Source organism: Chelonoidis abingdonii, chromosome 4 (genome assembly GCF_003597395.2).
Source record: "Chelonoidis abingdonii isolate Lonesome George chromosome 4, CheloAbing_2.0, whole genome shotgun sequence".
NCBI classification, from domain to species: domain Eukaryota; kingdom Metazoa; phylum Chordata; order Testudines; family Testudinidae; genus Chelonoidis; species Chelonoidis abingdonii.
Genome location: NC_133772.1, coordinates 82,619,549 through 82,638,911, shown reverse-complemented (window position 1 = coordinate 82,638,911; position 19,363 = coordinate 82,619,549). Strand labels below are relative to the sequence as shown.

At 43.6% G+C, this 19,363-nt stretch overlaps 1 protein-coding gene across 4 annotated transcripts in view; it reads right to left on the bottom strand.

Moving 5' to 3' along the window:
• The window catches only part of TMEM229B (transmembrane protein 229B), a 61,478-nt gene that overhangs the window by 30,507 nt on the left and 11,608 nt on the right, over positions 1-19,363 (bottom strand). For 3 of the 4 annotated variants that reach the window (XM_032774780.2, XM_032774786.2, XM_032774781.2), the window contains exon 2: positions 3,545-3,783. The exons of the other annotated variant lie outside the window; for it this stretch is intronic. The gene's annotated coding sequence lies outside the window, so the exon portion shown is untranslated. The remainder of the gene's footprint in view (positions 1-3,544; positions 3,784-19,363) is intronic. 4 annotated transcript variants of the gene reach the window in all.

Here is a 19,363-nt window from a genome sequence, read left to right as displayed (position 1 = left end):
CCATTCAGGGAGATGGAAAAACAAGTGTCCAACAACAATGTGGATGTTTCATACCTAGGAAAACAATGGAGAGGCCTGTGCAGTGATGTTGGGGCTAAGAGAGATCAGTCCATGCAGGTGGATATGGAGGAGTGGTACATGTGATTGGTTGACGTAAACATCTGGGTGTGTGATTGGTTGATGTATGTCAGGTGTTGATGTGTGGGTATGTGTAAATGTTGTAAATGTAGCCGGCAGGTACATAGATCATACGTAAGGCTCTGTGGCATGGCTGCATTAGTCATAGGAGTATAGTCGGGACATGTCTGATTGGTGTCTCTGTGTGTGATTTGTGTGCAGGAGACTGATACTTCTGGTAGTGTGCAAATCAGTGCAAGTGGATGTGCTGTATGTTTCAGTGCATGTGACAGTCATAGGGAAGTGCATGACTGGGTGCCACTGGTGTATGCATGTTTGTCACTACTGTATAATGGTGGTGGGGTATGCACTGGTGAGAGAGGCAGAGGAATGTCACTCTTCTTCAACATCGCCTTCCTGAACTCAGCCTTTGAAAAAAAAGCAGCATTGTACAGTCACCTCTTAAACCAGCTATGTTAGCTCAAGGACTTTCCCCACACCCAAAGAAAAACAGAGACACCACACATTCTGTGCCCTTCCATTTCTGTGATCAATTGACAAACAAGCTGTTAACAAAGAAAGATCCTGCTCTCTCAGCCTCTCCTGAAAGCCAAGTTTAAAATGTTCTCACTTTCAATTATTAACAGTTAGATCCACCCCTCCATGTATAAACATCCCCCAATGTCAGAAGCACGGCTACTAAAAAACAACCCACCCCAGGAAAATACTAGAATCCACCATTTCATGACCTACATGCAGCCATAATCATAATCTTGCTCTTATGACTCACATATGCAAGTGAGGTGATAGGTGTCTGTGTGTGACAGAAGCATGTGTCCAAAGGTTGTGCCTGTGATCAGTTAATGTGTATTCAATGTGTTAGGTATGTGCCTGTGATTAGTGTATGTTTGAGATTGGTGTATGTGTTCCGAATATGTTAGATGTGAATATTAACGGTTTGTAGCATGTACGAGAGCAAGGGATATAGGTCATCATAACCTTGTGCTTATATCTTCAATGTCTGCTGCAGAAGCTACTGTATTATCCCAAAATCCATGTGACATTTCAGCACCTCACTTGGCTGCAAAGGAGCCATGGTTTCCAACACGCTGGTGTTCATAGTTTGTTCAGGGGACACAGCAAACACAATAAACATAAGTACCCACAGTTGCCTATCTTGGGATTTCCATCCCACTTTTGAGTTGGATACATTTCCCTTGGTACGAGAGTTGAGCACTTATAAACCAATAAGTGGAACTGCCGTGAGGCTCAAGACCAGCAGCACAAAGGGCTCCACAGCTACATTGCCATGGAAACCACCCAGACACAAGTCAAAAGCCTGGCTTGCTTTGTCTGCGTATTTCTTCTCCTAATAAGTAATGTATTCTTCCATGTTTAAGAGGGGTAGCCCTATTAGTCTGGATCAGCAAAAACAACGAGGAATCCTTGTGGCACCTGAGAGACTAACAATTTTATTTGGGCTTAAGCTTTCGTGGGCTATAACCACTTCATCAGATCCATGGAGTGGAAAATGTAGTAAGCATTTATAAATACACAGCACATGAAAAGATGGGAGTTGCCTTACCAAGTGGGGGTCATGCTAATGAGGCCCATTCAGTTAGGGTGGATGTGGCCCATTCCCAACAGTTGACAAGAAGGTGAGTATCAACAGAGGGAAAATTATTTTTTGTAGTGACCCAGCCACTCCCAATCTTTATTCAGACCTAATCTGATGGTGTCAAGTTTGCAAATTAATTCCAATTCTGCAGTTTCTCATTGAAGTCTGGTTTTGAAGTCTTTGTTGAAGTATGTCCACTTTGAAGTCTGTTATTGAGTGTCCAGGAAGACTGAAGTGCTCTCCTACTGGTTTTTGAATGTTACAATTCTTGATATCTGATTTGTGTCCATGTATTCTTTTGCATAGAGACTGTCCAGTTTGGCCAATGTACATGGCAGAGGGGCATTGCTGGCACATGATGGCATATATCACATTGGTAGCTCTGCAGGTGAATGAGCTTCCGATAGCGTGGCTGATGTGATTAGGTCCTATGATGGTGTCCCTTGAATAGATATGTGGACAGAGTTGGCAACAGTGTTTGTTGCAGGGATTGGTTCCTGAGTTAGTGTTTTTGTTGTGTGGTGTGTAGTTGCTGGTGACTATTTGCTTCAGGTTGGGGGGCTGTCTGTAAGCGAGGACTGGCCTGTCTCCCAAGGGATCATCCTTCAGGATAGGTTGTAGATCTCTGATGATCCGCTGGAGAGGTTTTAGTTGAGGGCTGTAGGTGATGGTTAGTGGCGTTCTTGTCACCTGTTGGAAATGGGCCACATCCACCCTAACTGAATTGGCCTCGTTAGCACTGACCCCCACTTGATAAGGCAACTCCCATCTTTTCATGTGCTGTGTATTTATACCTGCCTACTGTATTTTTCACTCCATGCATCTGATGAAGTGGTTATAGCCCACGAAAGCTTATGCCCAAATAAATTTGTTAGTCTCTAAGGTGCCACCAGGACTCCTCATGGTTTTTGTATTCTAACCACGCAAGGGGTTAAATTCTTACCCTAAACAGTCAGTCATCTCTATAGCTGCTATGATTACAGTGAGGGAGAGCCAGCTGAGAGTCTGACCATCTGCAAGCTGGGAAAAAGCCTTCTGGACCACAGGAATTCTGGGGGATGTGGAGGAGAGATGGGGGAATGTTGATGACTCTAACTGGCAGCATCCTTTGACCAGAGCTAATAGAGTGCTTTTGTCACTGCCCTAAATGCCAGAGCCGTAATGGGAACATGATAATGATGATAAATAGAGTGGCTGGAGGGGTTTTTAATATAAACCAGCAGCAGGAAAGGAGTAAATTGTAAGAAAGGTCTCTGCAGCCTAATATGTGAATTCTGTGCTGAGGAACAGCTACCAGGTTGACAGCCCTGGAAAGCAAAGCCCTTTTTTCTCCTCAGTGCAGCCTTCTCTCATTCGGCTCTGTCAAAAAAACTCACTCCTGACCCAAGAGGATCTTCTTTGGGGGTAGGAGGGGAAATCAGACTCTAGTCTGGTGAATCTTTAGCCTCCCTGCTTAGGGTGCCAACAAGATCACCAACCATGATGCTTACAACTGCCCAGCAGCAAATGAGCTGACACAACTAGCTCACTTCACATAGGCTGTGGCACAGCCACTTAACAACTTCTCTTCCACTGAGAGAGTTTGGGCTGGGAAAAATCCTTACTCGTGTCTCAGGAACTTTTGGCAGGGGCACCTAGATTGTTTTTGAACATGGACTCACAAGAGACTGCTTGGCACATAAACTATTATTCAAGGTGCAAATTCCCCTCCCAAAGCAAAGAGCCACTGCCCAACTAGCCCATCACATCCCTTCTTGTAGAAAACATCAGACCACTACTTCCCAGCTTAGCCCCAGCTCATTTACTCACCCAGATAACAGCTAGTCCCAATTTTGCTGAGTGATACTGCTTCCTACCAGAATTGCTTGCAAGATGAGCAAAGGTTGCACAATTGCTTTCTTGACCTGGGAAATGTCATGCAGCATTGCAACAGCCACAGCTTCCTGGAGAACAAGCTGACAGAAGTGGCAATCAGTCTGTAGGGTTCCGTCCCTGTGGTTTTGGAAGTAGATCTGTCTGTATATTCAGTGGCTAGAACTCTGAGCAGCCTAAATGGATGAAACACACAGGAGGCATTTGAGGGATGAATTATTCATAGCCTTGTTCAGCTGTCAATATCTCTGGGGTTCTTTCTGCCCACACGGGTGCTTGATTTTTGTTTTAATAGTAATGGAAGATGGTTGTGCTTCCTTTGATAGTTCCTGAGGGCAAGCGATAAGCAGCACTTGCACTACTCATACCAGCTTTTTTAATAACCATGCTCACAGTTTCATCATTGACACAACACTTGGATTCATTCCAATAGCTCAGCTTCCTGAAGAACCCTGCTGACACCTGGTTTATCATAACCTTGCTACAGTGCTGGCCTGAACTTTACAGTTCAGTGGATGACAGTTTTCTACCAACTGAAGCACTGTTTTCAGCCTAGTAAAGGGCAGCGAGATCACATCTAGAGCCCTAGGCAGCAGCTAATATTGCTTACCCACCAGCATTTCTGCAATCAACCTCATCTCTTTCCCTCCCCAGCTGACGGCGATCCATGAGAATCACCTGATCCCCAACTGCAAATTCATCTGGACAATGGAGTCCGGTTGTGCTATGTAAACAGCAATTGTTAACTTAAGGAGAAGTATCTGTGGGTTAGGGGAGAGGTTGGATGGGTGATTAAAGGATGTCACAATCTCTCTTTGGGCAGGATTTCCCCAAGGATCTCCTGGAGAGAGCTACTAAGTATGAGCCCCATTGGGAGAGGATAAATCAAAGGAGGAATGGAGAGTCCATGTGAGTTGCATATATTCCACACTGAGCTATTAGGAGGATTGCCTTGTTATAAACAGAGTTATAAGATAAGATAAAGAAGACCAGGAAGTACTGCAAGTACTGGGAGCTATTAATGAAAATTGGTCCACACTATAGAATTGCACTGGTGCAGCTAATAACAGTGTGCTTGAACTACTGCTGGCTGTAACGACCAGAGCATCCATACTAGGCCTCCTGTTTTAGATGGACAAAACACACTGCAGCCCCATCAAGCACTCCCTGCAAGCACTGCAGGGTCTCTGGATTGTTACACTGACCCTGCAATGCCAAGCACAGGTGCCTGGATTAAGTATGTAAAGTCTACGGTGTGCATCAACCATTCTGATTCAGTAGCATTTTACACCTGCTATGCAACTAGTGTAAATGACTATATAAGGCACAGAGTAATGGTGAATTGAGCCCAATGGATTTATACTAGTGTCAAACTGGAGTAACACAATGGTGAATCAGGCCCTGAAATCATGCATCAACTCTTTTGCTAAGCCAGGAATAGAACCCAGATCTTCTGACACACCCCTGTGCTTTAGCCACAAGATCTTCCACTCTTTACCTGCTGTTTTCCTTTAGTCCCGAGCTGTTGTTTGTTGTGCATATTTTTATTGGCCCTGAGTGCACCTGCTTATGCTGTATTAGAGAGGCAGTAACACCACAATATGTTTAACCAACTAATTATGAGTGACCAGAACAATGTGATGCAAAAGTAAAGAAAGAAAATCAGAGGCAGCATGGTTCAGTGGGCAAAGCATGGGACTGGAACTCAGGAGACATGAATCCTATTCCATGCCCTGCCTCTGATCTGCACTGTGACCTTAAACAAGTCACTTCAGCTCTGTGCCTCTGTTTCTCCTCCCATCTTTTGTCTGTCATATCATCTATTTAGATTCTAAGTGCCATAGTTGCCAGGCCACCTGCACCTCAAACCCCTTCTCTCATCTCTCTGAGTGCCCCCCAAAGGTCTTAGGCTTTAGGCCTTGTTCCCTCATCTCATCTCTGGGCAGAGAGTCTTAAATTTTTATTGTCCTTTGATCTTTTGGGTCCCAGCCTTGGTAAGCAATCTGTGTAACTTGGCTGGAGCCAAGGAAGTCAATAATTCATCAATTATTGCAGAGCAGCCTCACATCCTTCACAGTAAGCTCCTTGGACCAGGGATGCTTACTATTTGTACAGCACCTAGCACAAAGGGGTCCCAATCTTGGTTGGAGCATCTAGATACTCTTGTAGCCCCAGGGTAGACTTCCTATCTCTCAGGGCCAGGGTGCCCCCTCTGGCAGTGGTGGGGTGTCAGTACACCACCAGAGGTTTTGTCAGGCAGCCTGGTCTGCAGCTGCACAATTGCCCAAATAGCAGTTCAAACCTCCAAAGGAGGATTAAGCAAACCACCAGCTGGCTGGTAGTCTAGGCCTCCTGGTGTGGGGTGAACAACAAAAGTCTATGGCTCAGCCCTCTGAGTCCGGGCTGAGCAATTAAATGGTCTATATTGCCGGCCTTCTGGCCTAAAGATTAGAGCACAACCAGTCCCTGTACAATGCTGGGAGGAGAGGGATCTGGGGCCACTCTGCTCCACCAGCTCCCAGCCCAGGGCCCTAGACGTGGCAGGTGATCCCGGCCAGGGTCAGCAGGGAAATGTGATAGCTGCCTCGAGACCCAGCAGCACACCCAGACCAAAGTCTCTTTTGCCTGGGCTAATTCCTACTGGTTCCTGCTGGCACTGCTCCATTGCCACTGAGACCTTACTCTCAGGCCACGTCTATACGACGCGCCGTATCGGCGCGTTACAATCGATTGCTCGGGGATCGATATATCGCGTCTCATCTAGACGCGATATATCGATCCCTGAGCGCGCTTACATCGATTCCGGAACTCCACCAAAACCAACGGAGTTCCGGAATCGACATGGCGAGCCGCGCACATCGATCCCGCGCGGTGAAGACGGGTGAGTACATCGATTTTAGATAATCGATTTCAGCTACGCTATTCTCGTAGCTGAAATTGCATATCTAAAATCGATTTTCGCGCTTCGTGTAGACCTGGCCTCAGTGTCACGATCAGGCGGCCCTTCCTCTAGTCTCTCCCTGGGGCCTTCCATCTCCTGGGGCAGTGGTTTGCCTTTCTTTTATGCTCCTGGTCACAGGCTCGGCTGAGGGCTCAGCTCCCTGGGAAGGACATCTGCCTCCTTCCCTTGTCCAGCCCTAACTGAGTTGTACTGCAGGGTAGGGTTGCCAACTTTCTAATTGCACAAAACCCAACACCCTTGCCCCAACCTCTGCCCTGCCCCTTCACTGAGGCCCTGCCCCCACTCACTCCAGCCCCCCTCCCTCAGTTGCTTGCTCTCCCCCGCCCTCACTCACTTTCACTGGGCTAGGACAGGGGTGGAGTGTAGGAGGGAGTGAGGGCTCCTGCTGGGGGTGCAAGCTCCTGGGTGGGGCCAGAAATGAGGCGATCAGGATGCGGGGGTGGGCGGGGGGGCTCTGGACTGGGGCAAGGGGTTGGAGTGAGCAAGTGGGGGTGGGCTCCAGCCGGGCATGCAGGCTCTGGGATGGGGCTGGGGATGAGGAGCTTGGGGTGGAGGAGGGGGCTCTGGCTTGGGCCAAGGGGTGGAGTGCAGAAGCAGGCTCATGGCTGGGGCAGGGGATTTGGGAGGAGATTCAGGGTGCGAGCTCTGGGAGGGAGTTTGGATACCTGAGGGGGCTCAGGATTGGGGCAGGGGGTTGGGGTGCAGGTCAGGGTGCAGGGTCTGGGAGGGAGTTTGGGGTACAGGCTCCAGCCAGGTGGCACTTACCTCAGGCAGTTCCCGGTCCAGGAGCTGCATGGAGCCAGCCCTGCTGCGCCGCCAACCAGACTTTTTAACGGCCCAGTCAGCGGTGCTGACCAGAGCTGCCAGGGTCCCTTTTGACCAGGTGTTCTAGTCGAAAACCAGATGTCTAGCAACCCTACAGCAGGGCCCTCTTCTTATACTTCCTGCCCTTCCTCTGCACTTCCTTGAGAGGAGGCAGAGTGAGGTCAGATGAGGCCACTCTGCTTCCTTACACCAAGTAATAAACAATAAATCATTGCTAAAAATCAGCACAAAACTCTCCCATAATAACTCAAAGCTTTCCCTACAGTTATCTGCTGCCCCTATTTTATTGTCCAGAAGACTATAAACCCAACCAAAAGGTGACTAACAGAGACAATAGCCAGTATGCGAAGGATGACATTGTCCTAAGTTACCTAGTAATAGGAATGTATGGATGTAGTGCCTAGCAGTCCAAGCCCCATTGAGCTAGACACAGTATAAACGTATCATTACAGGATGGTCCCTGACCATCTAAGGGCCTGTTTACCCATGGAGATGTTCCTGATTAACTCCATGTATGGACCTACTTGTTCTGGAAGAGGATTGCCTTGTTTGTGCATTAAGCTAAACAGGAACAAGGCACTGTATTGTGGAAAAAGATTGTCCACACATGGAGTTAAATCAGGAACAATTATATGTACAGACAAGCCCTAAGTATCCAATTACATTCGGGCTGGGATTTTCAAAGGAGTCTAATCGATTTAGGATTGAAATTCAATGGGATTTGTGTGCCTAACCCCCTTAGGTTCCTTCAAAAACTGCAGCTTTAATTTATACAGTAATGATCTAAAAAAGTATTCCAATAAAATGAATGCAGATTAAATGACTAAGCCTCCCCCCCTCAAAATAAAACCTCCCACCAAGATTTACGCAATAATTAATAAGAGTATAAACATTTAATTAAATCCATGTGCCATGGGAATTAGAGAGACAGAGTTGGCACCCATTTCATATTTACTTAGATAGATTTAAATCTAATTAGGCTTCTCTTTCTGAGAATAACATTGCTATTATAATAAGATTGTGTTAGTGGATCAGATATGGAAAAGGCCTTTCTATTGTAACTGGGTTAGCTATGATTTATATTGTTATATATTTTATAATGCTTTTAAAAAAATAATTTGTATGTTAATTTCATTTTACATATCTTGTCTCAGTTGGCTGTAGGGGTTTGTGTTTAACTTTGTAAGGTTGAGATGCAGAGAAAGCCTATAAAACTGTATCCCCAAAACAATGAGACTATTGTGAACATTTTTAGATAGCCAAATCTATCTGTCCGTAATTACTTTTGTAAAAAATGAGGAGAAAGAACATATGAACAGAAACCTTTGCAGTTATTCAGAACTCCTTCAATGTGCAAATCCATCCTCTATGTTTGGGAATGTACTTTTCACTCTCATATGGAAAATGCACTACTGTACTTAAACTAATGGCTATGACTCCAATTCATTCACTTAGTTTTGCCCTCTTGTTTACAGGTGAAGTAGGTTTTATTTGTTGAAACCATTCCTATGAACACAAATAGCTTAGAGCTCCTGACTGCTAGTTTTGATACACAAAACAAGGGCAAAATTTACAAAAAATTTAGACCAACATTTTCAAAAGTGGACACTTATTTTGGGTGCCTTGGGCCTGATTTTCTGCTGACTTAAGCAGCAGTTGTGCATTGCTCAACACTTCTGAAAATCAGGTCCAAGGTGTTTCAATTTAGATACTGTGATGGGGCAAGGCCAGATGGCTACAGTAAAGTATTGAGAAACAGGTATGTTAGCCCCAGGCTAAACAAATCCCTAGTACCCTTGTAACCAAATGGCAGTTGCTCCAGGTTAATCAAGGCACCTGGAGCCAATTAAGATCTTTCTAGAAGGCAGTAGAGATAGCTACTTTAATTAGAACACCTGCAGCCAATCAAGGCAGGCTAATCAGGGCACCTGGCTTTAAAAAGGAGCTCACATCCAGTCAGGAGGGAGGAGCCAGAGAGAAGAGCAATGTGAAAGGAAGCTGGAGTAAGAAGGCAAGGGCTTGAGAGTGAAGAGAGTGTACTGCTGGAGGATTGAGGAGGAAAAGCATTGTCAGACACCAGGGGAGGTCCTGTGGTGAGGATAAAGAGGTGTTTTGGAGGAGGCCATGGGAAACAAGTAGCCAGGGAGTTGTAGCTGTCATGCAACTGTTACAGGAGGTAATATAGACACTGTGATCCCACAGGGCCCTGGGCTGGACCTGGAAGTAGAGGCGGCCTGGGTTCCCCAAACTCCAACTCTTGATCAGAAACACAGAAGGGGGAGCTGACTCAGAACTGTGGGGTTCCACAAGAAGGGAAGATCACTGAGGTGAACAAATCCGCCAATAAGCGCAGGACCCACCAAGGTGGAGGAGGAACTTTGTTACAATACCTAAATTCAGTGGCTACTTTTGAAAGTTTTGGCCATAGCATGGATTTTGCATGGATGTCTTCTTTATACTTTTGCATCACATTGTCATGGTCACTATTTCCATTCAAGCCAATAAGAGTTTTCCCATTTACTTAAATGGGATCAGGAGCTGACCTAGAATCAAGGACAAAAATCATGGTCAGAAGTCTACTGAAAACTAGGTTAGTGGGAGGGAGGAGGAGCAGAAGGCAGCCATCTTCTATATATTTGGATCTCTACAGACATTTTTTGGTGTCTGTAACCCCACCAATCCCCATTTAAGAACTAAAAAGGAAAAAAAAAGATAGGTCTAGATATTTCAGGATGCGAGAGCTGGAATAAAAAATCCTGCAGTTCTATTACCTAGACCAGTGATCTGACCTTGTTAACTTTGTGGAATTTGACACGTTGAGACTGATGTGCTGAGATGAGAGCCTCCACTGCCATGGAAAAACTCAATGCTCTAGGAAGCGGTCGGTGTTCCTGATTCAGTAGGGGGCACTTTTACTTACGACTCAATTCTAACCAATGGCCTACCAGGGGATGAGGGGGCACAGTGATGCTGGAGATCACTAAAATAATGCAGCTGCATTACAATACAGTCTGTATTACCTTAAGCACGTGTGTATCTGCATTTGAATGAAAAATATTATTTGACATATAGTATACTGAAAGCACGTGAGCAAAGCAGAACAGATAAGGATGCATGCTCAGCCTCATACTTGGAGCACGTAATGCAACTGTAAAGTTCCAAAAAATATTTTTTCATTCAATATGTAATGAAGCTGACATGTTTGCAATATCAATGGTTAAAAGGTGAAATGCTTGTGAAGGCATCTTTTGATAATGATGATGGGGTCATCAAGATACCTAGACAGAAATAAATAAAATCTACTAGTGTAGGCCAGGCTCAGGCATCTTTTAAACAAAGTGTCATGAACGCCTATTAGGAACTCAGTCAACCACTAGCACTTACACTGTTGCAACTTGTACCACTCACACTGATGGACACTAACGTTCCTAATGTAGACAAGGCTGGAGATTGCACGTTCGTAGGATTAACCACTTGTACTGTTCACCAAATAAGAGTATCTGCAGTAATCAAACATAAAAGGGGAGTCAATTCTTGACTGGAAAGTGGGAGTTTCTGTATTTCTTCCATGTATTTTTTGTATTTTGGTTAGTTTACTACAGTACTTTGAACTTTTCTTCAAAGTGCTTTGTAAAACTAATTAATCAGTCCATACAACAATCCCGTGATAAAGTAATAAGTGCCATTTTACAAACAGGAAATGTAGGCACAGAGAGGTTATGTGACTTGCCCAAGGTTTCTCTGTGGGTTAGTGACAAAGCTGGAACAGAAACCAGGAATTCCTGGCTCCCTGTCCTGTTTTCAGAAACTCAGCCCACTTTCTTACGAAAATACGGTTGAGATCACTGTGTCACAGTGTATTAGACACCCACAGTTCTTCATATGCCTTTTCATACTTGTACACCAGTTAGCGGGGATCTGAACTTTTGTGAACCTAGACTAGTAGGCAAAACATTAGTTTATATTCACAGCTGAGTTTTCCCTATGAAAGCCCTGAATTAGAATCTGCAAGTTATCTGCAGTATATTGCTACCACACATTCCCCACCTACCAAAGGGAACAATTGCTCTACTGTACATTTCAAGCCAAGTCTGTACAGTGACAACTTCTAGATGCAAATGATGAAAGCAAACAATCCACAGTGCTATGCATGAGAGATCCTTTTTCCTAAATGCTACTAGGTTCAGTAGTAGCCCAAGTGAAAACTTCAGGCAAAGCATTGGGAATCACAATAATAGAGTTTCAGAGTATAATATTTCTTTTTAACTGCCTCATTGCTACCCCGCGTCTCACAAATGTTGGGGAGATGCCTGTATCACAGGAGAATTATAATGTCGTCAAATATTTCCTTGGAAGTTTGCTGCCAGGAGCAAAATCTGACTATTCCTGTGTTTTGAGTAATAGTTAAGTGTAAAAAAAAAAAAAAGATTGACTACAACGGTTTTCATACACAGGACATAGCCCAGTTAAAATCAACATTTAAAAACAAACACATATTTTCCTGTATTACTAAGAGTCTTCGATTATTAAATTCTTACTACTTTTTTGCTGTTTATATTGTTCACTTTTTAAATTTTTCTCTGCTCAACAATGAAAATAAAAATAGACTGGTCAGTTTCATATTTGTTTCACATTTATGCTCTCAGGCACCAGCATAATGCTGCAATGTTTGGATTGCAAACACTGCACAAAGGAATGGTTATTTATTTATATAAAATTACTTTTGAATTATTTTAAAATAACTTAACTGGAACATTTCCATTGGTCTTAGGTTTTATAAAAAATTTTAAGTTACCAAATTTAAATTTGGGGTCAAATTTGACTTGATAGTGTGTCTTTAAAAAAAAGTAATTTAGCAGAATGAGAGCTGCGGTGTTCCCTAAACAAAAGTGACCAGTTTTCACAAAACTCGACCCACACATGCTTTATCAAGGATTAATATACAAACATGACATCATCAGAACAAACTCTCATTGGCTGATTGGTAATCAAAGACAGGACATCATTGCCTAGTAACTTGTCTGAGTAACCTTTTCCCAAGTGCCACATACACTTTTAGATATCGTCACATACTCATGTCATTCTTATGTTTCCTTATCCAATCAAAAAAACAGTGGCGGCCACAACTAACCCATTTAATCTCTTTACTGATAATAAAGTAGAGTTTAGTGGTTACAGCACAGATCTGGGCTTTAGGAGATTCCTGGATTCCTGCCTCTTCCACTGGTTGTATGTTCTCAGGAAAATCATGTATCTGCTTTGTTTACCTATCTGTAAAATGGGACTGATAATACCTACCTCACCTCACAGAAGTATGGTGAAGCTTCGTTAAGACTGATAATGAACACTGTGATTCTCTGATAAATGGTATTGTATAAGTGCAGCTATTGGTACTCACTACAGTTCTGTACTCTCCACTTTTCTCATCCCTGGTCCATCAAGTAGCAAATTCTGACTGGTGTCATTCCACTTGTCAGAACTTGTTTTTCATATAATTTTCTTCACTTATATTTCAAGTAGCAAAATATGAAAAGTATGTCTCTCTGGTCAGAACGTGATACCCTCCCTCGTTCCAATCCCTGGGATATAGCCAAAATGGAGTAACACACACAGACTTCAATTTGGAGTAACAGCAATCACAAAAATGAATGGAGCTCCCCCTCTGAGGAACGAGGTATAATTCAGTAGCTGTGCAACATTTTTAGAAATGGATGTCTTCTACTTATTGACTTCATCTTTGGAAACTGATCAAATGCTAACAAACCTACAAAAGAATCATGCCTTTTATTGCCTTTTATGGTGATCACTAATACCTCACAATGTCAAAGTCAAAACTTAGACCTTGTTTCCAAAACACGTAATTAGTTCACAAGAGGACTAAGTAGGTAGATAAATGAAAGGTCAATCTCCAAACTGTATATTATCCTAATATTATAACAAACTGGCTGCTTTATACATCTACCACTGCCCTCTACTGGTTGGCATCTGAACTGCTCAACTACATAGGATAGTCCCCATGCTGTTCACAAATAACAGATATTCTCCTTTATCCCAAGCAGCAAGGGCTTGTGCTTTTGGAATGCGGGGTGGGGGGAATCTCAATTCTCTCTCTATTGTCTTTGTGAAGTTTTGAATGGCCATGGAGAGCATCAGAGTGGGAACAGTGAAGTCCTACATCACTATGGAATTGTGAATACCTTACTGTCTTGCTTATCTTGCTATCTCATATTAGCTGATCTCATCCTGGTGGATTTCAAAGTAGTTCATAAACTATTCACCAGATCCTGCAGTGGGCTGCCAATTAAAGGCTTCACTGGGTAATGTGCCTTTGAGAGGACTGCAGGATCAGACCCTATATTTATTTTGATCTGCTTACACTGCACCCATCAAGCCACTCTGAGAAAATGTACGCAACGTTATAACACCAAAATCACAAAACAAAGAAAGAGACTTCCCCCTCCTCAAGAATTTACCTGGAATGTCTTTCCCACAATCACCTGCTCATGCACAAGCCTGAGAAGATACATGGTCCCAAGAGGGTGCCCTGAAAGTCAACTGGCTTGGGCTTTGTTAGATTAGCAAGGAAAGTGAATTCCAGAATAGGAAACCCTCCACTGAGAATGCCCAGCAACCACATATTTAGACCTAAGGACTTTGAGCAAATATACAGTAATATGGGAGTCTCTGAGATAGCTAGGAATCACACACCATAAAAGTTGGGAGCATGTCTAATTCGGTGGGCCAGTTAATGATAGAAAAGTAAGGGTGGGGTCATTTGATTTGCAAACATCTACATAATTTCAATGGCATCACCCTCTGCGGCATAGCAGGGATACTCCCTCCCTTCCTCCCCAGCCCCCAGCACCATGTCTTCTGGTAGGTGGAAATGTTGATAACACAATGTTATTGGCAATGCGTTGAATTGGATATCATTCAAAAGTCCCTTCTCTCAGGAACACAGTGGTACCAACCATGAGAAACCTAGAACAATTATGTAGATATATACATTCGAAAGAATGTTTAATTATATCTTACCACAGATATGTCAAACATGCAGCCCTCACAAAAAGTTAAATTGTGGTCCTTGACTAACAATACTGTACTATCAATTAATGCTCAGAACACAATATCTAATTAATTGTTTTAATATGACAGATTACTATAAATGGAAGGAAGGCTTAAAGTTCATTTGCAATCATCAGCAAAATAGAAGAGGACCAGCGGTATTGATTATCAGCTTTGTTTATTATGCCAAATAAGTTGTAATGACGCACTGGTTAAGACATGAGCATCCAGCCAAAAATTACAGGAATCCAACGGCATGCACAAAATTATCTAATTACAATCTCAAAGTAACTTATTACAAAATCCTTGTTTTTACTTTTGCTTTGATCATTTTTAGGCATCAATGGGGAGATGAAGAATACCAACTAATAGCAGAATCTTTGGAGAATACCACAGTGGAGGACCTGCTTAAACACAGCACACAGTGGCATCTTACATGCTATAAGAAGTGTGCCCATAAACTGGTTTTGGCAAGGCAGGTTGAGGAAGTTCATCAAGGATCAGTAGAAACATGAAGATGCCAGGACAAATGCCAGCTGTTGGCGGATATTTGGTGCTTTTTATTTGATCCGTCAGGACGGCTAATGGAATCTGCAACTCACAGCTCTGGAAGATTTTGTGACTGTGTTCCCTTAAGGTGCATGCCTGCGCAGCTGCACAAGAGGTTTCAAGGGGCATACACCTGATTAGTGCTGATGCACACACAGCACACGGGGGGTAGGCACAGGTGAGCCTGGAGGATGTGTGGGTGAGGTGGGGAATAGGGTTGGGGGTGGGCAGTGGGGTGAGACGGGAGGCGGTGATGAGGGAGCTTGGGGCATGCATAGCTGTGGCCGGAGAGAGGCCTCTTCCCCAGTCCCGGGGCTGCTGCGGGGAGAAAGGCCTCTCCCCTAGCCCGGGGCTGTGGCAGGGAGAGAGGGCTTTAAGAAAATATACATTATATCTAGTTTTTTTGTTTCTACTGGTGGTGCACATCCACACATTATCTCAGTATTGGTGCTGCACATGACAAAATTCATTCCGCACATGGATAGAAAAAATGAGAGGGAACATTGCAGTTTGTGAAATAGTTTTTGCTTTAGATTTAACCAACTATTCTGCAATGATTGCCCTATACCTTGCTGAAATAACTGGTGGAGAAAAGTCTGACCCTGACACATGCAAGGAATTTCAAAAAGGAAATTGAGTTGTTAGAAAAAGTCACCAGTTCCCTTCTGTGTACTTCGTTCAGATGAAAATCTAGAACATGAAAACAGAGCAGTGAAAGTCATTATGGGGTTGGTAGGCATAACACAGCATCCAAATACTCTTTCCTGGTGTTTCCTGACAATCCCAGAAGTCCATTCAATTTAGAACAAAACATTAAGTATAGCTGGGATGACATCCCCAGAAGTAAGCAAGCACCTTCTAGACTCATTAGGCATTGTTAAATGCCAAGAAGGGGGAATTTTAAAGCTACAGGATGAGTTTACTCATACTGGCAACCTATTTGACTATGATTGACAGGAGCTCATTAGTATCATGATGAAAGCAGTCTTCAGGGATAAAATAGCTAAAGATGTCAGTCAAACGGATACTTCAGGTCATCACTTGTATGAAACCTTCAAAATTCAAAGAATTATCCAAAGCTCCATCACTCTATGGGCTCTGATCAAAAACAGACTAAAGCTGTGCTCAAATGCAAAGAAGAAAGTCAAAGTGAAGGTGTGGCAGGACGATTACATGGCTTACCACAGACAGGTCATTGTTTGCTCATTTCCTGGTTGTGTCCAGATCTCAGCATGTTCTTGATCTATGTGAGGTTTTAAGTATGAGTTTTCCATGGTACCACAATGGATGTTCGAATGCGACAGAACAATTTATATGTGCTGGGCAAAAAGCAAACTAATATGTATCCTGCATGACCTCCTAAGCCAGCATCTACTAACAAAATGACTAGTATCTTATGTACCCAAGGCCTTTCAGCATAGAATCATAGATGGTCTGGTTGAGGTACAAGTTCTTGACAAACCAAAAACTGTTAACACTGGCTGAGATTTGGCTGCACACTTCATTATGAGGCTAAAGAGAAAATATTAGACCTATGGCAAAGTCTACCTGGCATTTGATACATATGCAGAAGAATGAATTTAAAATATTACCAGAAAGAAGAGACTCCATGATATTGCACCTGTCCAATACAAAAATCACTGACGTCATGAACATCTCCAACATCACAGAGAAGAAGTTACTGTCTCATGCTCACACAAAGGATGAGTTAACAACATACCTTACAGGAAAAATACTCCAGCACGCGAAGAATTGCTCCAAGAATTTTGTCATTGGATGGCAGAATGAAGCTGCTGCCTTGCTCTGTTCAGTGGAGTTTCTTCATAGTTCCCATGAGGAAGCTGACACTCAAATTATTTTGCATGTCATCAGTGCCACAGAAAAAGGTGCTAGATCTTTGCACAAGATACAGATATTCTAGTTCTCTCTGTGAGACCCTAGCCAAGATTTCTGCAAGATTCTGGTTTTGTGCCTGCTGCTGGGAAACAGAATTGCTGTCTCTCTCTCAGGAGGTGTGTTCCTATCACTCACACCATTAAAAGCCACCACACTGCCAGATTTCTTTCAAGATGTGACACTACTGGAAGACTTGCTGGGAAGAACAAATTATCTTACTGGAAGGCATTTGATTCAGCTTCCAAAGACTCTCTCTTCTCTCTGAGGGTCCTTGGAACAGCTGAGAGTCTCTCTGATGAGGTCATAACTGCACTGGAGGCATTTATATACTGAGTTTACCATTTGAAGACCAACATTATGACACTTGCTGAACTAGGTTGGTGGATGTTTTCCAAGAAATAGACAAATAGAGAAAAACTGCCACTAACAAGGGACTCATTCATACCTGCTATCAAGAGGCCAAATTATCAAGCAATGGAATGGCTCTGGGATAATTAAGCGCATCCACAACTACTCTCACTATCAGGCATGGCTTGGTACCATTGTGTTCATGCAGAAAGGGTTTTCGAATGATACCTAACTTGACCCATTTCTGACAACATCGTATTATTAAAATTTCCATCAACTGGAGGACCTGAAGCTGAGAGGCTAGGGGGGGCGGGGAGTGTTGTCTGAATCTCCCCTGCCACACCACAGAGGATGACACCATTTAAATTATGCTTCTATAGAATTTTGTGAGTCAAATGACATCTCCCTTACCGTTCTATCACTAACTTGCCCATGGAATGAGATTTTACTACTTTATACTCCCAGGCTAATATAGGCTTTTATAGATCTAAATCAATACCTTGGACAAGATTTATGGAGCTATACCATTTATGCTGTTTTACAGTTTTCTCCCCTTGAATTTTACACCCAGGATACACATACAGAGATTATTACAAGCACCACTGAAGTGCAGCCACCTCTGAGGTGGAGCACTGCAATCATTTGACAGCACAAAGCAACTTAGAATCCCTTTTCTTTCACCAGCAGTGATGGAGCAGCAGAACTCAAGGACAGAAGTTTGATTTTTGGAGCTTCTTTATAATATGTACTTCTGGTAGACGCTGCCTTAATTCTAGACAAACATATCAGATTGAGAGGGATGATCCAGCAAGGAAGGAGTTCACTGATTGTTCAAGACTTGCCAGCTTACCCCACCCTTGCTGATCTAATGAGCACTAATTCTCTAGCCTTATGCAACTGAAGGAAAGATAACACATGACAGTGAAGACTTAATGGACAAGATCCTCTTTATATGCTAATCCAACTTTTATGAAGAGCTTGAAAAGAAGATTGTGGAGGAAGGGAAGGTTTAGGAGTGGGGCTGCTCTGAACTACTGTACTAGATTTGATTAGCAGGGTTCAATGGCAATACGCAAGCAGAGGATGACATAAATCCTTCCCTGACCCCCACTAATGGGAACCAGTTCTGATTCCCCACTCAGGGTATGGCTACACTTGAAACTTCAAAGCGCTGCTGCGGGAGCGCTGCCACGGCAGCGCTTTGAAGTGTGAATGTGGTCACAGCGCCAGTGCTGGGAGAGAGCTCCCCCAGTGCTGAACGTACTCCACCTCCTCATGGGGATTAGCTTGCAGAGCTGGGAGCGCACTGCGGCACTGTTTACACTGGCGCTTTACAGTGCTGTATCTTGCAGCGCTCAGGGTGGTGTTTTTTTCACACCCCTGAGCAAGAAAGTTGCAGCGCTGTAAAGCGCCAGTGTAGCCAAGGCCTCAGTGTGGAATTTACAGTTTACAAGAGAAACTTCTAAAGCTGCCCAGCTTCCCTTCAGGCTAATATTATATTTAAAACAGTTACGAACATGCACATACGCAACCTTGGAAATTACCTATATCTTTTGCATTTTGTGGGATGGGGTGGTTGGAAGGTGTTTGGTGTCTCTGAGTTTATGAACAACCTCTGACTTGTAACAGACAACAATGGGTGTATCACTTAAAAAGAAGTTAACAGGAATGTGGCATGCTAACCAACCAGAAACAGGCACGTTGTTCTAAACTGGCACAGATGCTAGTATCTGTTGCTGCAGTCAGAGCTTCAACTCAGTTTGCTTTCTTTCCTATTCACTATCAGATAGAATCACCACCTAAACTTCTTATCACAACCGTCCAGCACAGATGGTATTTGTACCTTAAAGTGCAGATTTACGCAGAAAAGTGGTGCTGTAAAAGACATCGTATTTATCCTCTCTCCATGAAAACAGGGGATGGATCACTTGATAAATTGCCCTGTTCTGTTCATTCCCTCTGAAGCACCTGGCACCAGCCACTGTCAGAAGAAAGTAGACTGGGCTAGATGGACCACTGGTCTGACACAGTATGCCCATTCTTGTGTTACTTCCAAATCCAGCTGGCTCCGTTTTCAAAAGAATGTGCTTTTTCTGGCTGCCAGCACAGCA